The following is a 2,500-nucleotide window of genomic DNA, read 5'->3' on the forward strand; positions in this document are numbered from 1 at the left end:
CGAACGCCGCCGTGCAGCCGGCCGGAGCGACGTCGCCGGTCGCCGGCCGGAATGACGTGCCCGGCGGCCGGGGGCGGCGCTTGCATGGGGCCGGCAGAGAAGTGGGGGCGACTGCACGCCTGCACCGAGTGCTTGGATAGCCCCATGTACAAACACCCTCACCCCCCTATAATATACTTAGAAATAATTTCTGAAGTGACTGCAGCGGACATTGCTTTGGTGAGGAGTCATAACAAAATTTGCCATTTTAAGTGTTTATTTATTTTACATCCAAATACTAATCCAACACCATAGACACATTATTTACATATGAAAACTCTCCGAGAAACAACATTGTCTCGTGAGATTCTTCATTTCCGTCGCCCGTGTCGGCCATCGGCGCACATGCTCGCGTGTCGTTGGGCACCTTGGGACTTTGATGCCGAATTCAATTCCAACGCCACAGATGCGCTATCCAACACCATAGACACATTATATACATATAAAACCTCGACGAAAAACAAAATTTTCTCGGGAGGTTCTTCATTTTTGTCGTCCGTTTCGGCCATCGACGCACCTGCTCGCGTGTCTTTGGCCACATTAGGATTTCATGCCGAATTCTATTACAAAGCCACAAATGCGTTATCCAACACCATAGAGACATTATTTACATATGAAAACTCGACGAAAAACAACATTGTCTCTTGAGATTCTTCATTTCTGTCGCCTGTGTCGGCCATCGGCGCACCTGCTCGCGTGTCATTGGTCACATTAGGATTTCATGGAGAATTCAATTCCAACCCCACAAATGCTGTAAGGCCCGAGGTTTTATTACTGTAATCTGAGATTAATCTGAAATGATTTATTTATTTATTTAAAGATGATTGTAGATGGAACGGATCAGATCGGGAGGGCCGAAAGAAGAAATCACATTAGGTGTGAAGAATATAATCGGCGCATATGCGCCGGTAGTTCTGCCCGGCATCTTCGGTATTTCTTCCTCTAGCGCATATGCGCCATCTACGTCGCGCATATGCGCATGTGCGCCATTTACGTCGCGCATATGCGCTGATCTTTCTGGACATTCCGCGCATGTGCGCGACTTCAACTGTCTGTCTGAATATTATGCATTCTTCGTCATTAAAATGAAACTGAATCCACTACTGTGTGTTTCTGACTCTATCTATCAATTACAGATTCGAACTATTTGGTACAATTAAATCAGTTATGATAGAATTTGTACGGAAATGTTGGCAGAAATTGTACTGAAATGTCTATATCGCCAATAAATGAAGAAAGAAAGATAGAAATCAGAAGAATTATTACAGAATTTGTATATTCTTGACTAGACATGGGGAGTATATTTCGATGAAATTCGTAATGAAATTACTGCAATACTTTCCATATTGTGATATGATATGATTGACAGATTGTTCAATCTATATTTATTAGTTTGTACAAGATGACGTACAAACATAACCAGATGACAAAGATCGATGTCAAGAAATGGTCAGATTGACCAGAATGTTGAAGTAGATTATATCAGATTGTGAACCTTGATTGAGTTTGTATTGGTGGCAGAATATACCATGAACTCATTCATATATTATCCATAGACTGACAGATAGCCAGAGCGTACTATCCAGATATTGGAAGATATTTGTTGAACTGTAGTGCTGGATGCTAGCACTAATTGATATGAAATATTGTCGCTGTGTGAATCCTTGTACGATAATAGTTATTAGATTATCAGATGGATAATGAGATAGTTACAGATGACACATTGTACAGTGAGTACTGCAGAGTTCTTTGGTATAAGGATAATATCTCGGAGATACCTGAGATAAGATCTGATATGGTCAGAGATATGACAAAGAAAATGTAGCTAATTCAGAAAAGAATGAAGATAGCTCAGACCAGACAGACATAATATACCAACGTCGGATGGTGACGATTGATATTCGAGGCTGAAGATTTAATATATCCTTGAATGGATTGAACAAATTTGATAACAGCTGATGATGTTGACTCGCTATGAGCTGTGGATGGGCATATACAGGTGTTGTATAGCCAGTATTGTGAGATTGATTTTGTCAGAGCTATTTCAAAGGGTATTATGATATTATACTTTTGAATTCCTATTCCAGATTGGAATCAGAGATCCGTAAAAGAAAAATATTTTAAAACAAAGATTATTATGTTGTTGCAAACACAATAAGATTGTCAGCATGTCTACGAGACTATTTGAAAGACAGAATCTGATATAAGATTTAGATTTCAGAATTGATTCATTGAGATGAGTTTCTGATTTAAACCCTATATACATTTCTTCTGATATGTCTGAATTGATTACTTGCGAGTTCGAGGACGAACTCCGATCTAAGAGGGGGAGAAATGTAAGGCCCGAGGTTTTATTACTGTAATATGAGATTAATCTGAAATGATTTATTTATTTATTTAAAGATAATTATAGATGGAACGGATCAGATCGGGAGAGCCGAAAGAAGAAATCACATTAGGT

This window comes from Primulina tabacum, chromosome 12 (genome assembly GCF_025594145.1).
Source record: "Primulina tabacum isolate GXHZ01 chromosome 12, ASM2559414v2, whole genome shotgun sequence".
Classification (NCBI taxonomy): domain Eukaryota; kingdom Viridiplantae; phylum Streptophyta; class Magnoliopsida; order Lamiales; family Gesneriaceae; genus Primulina; species Primulina tabacum.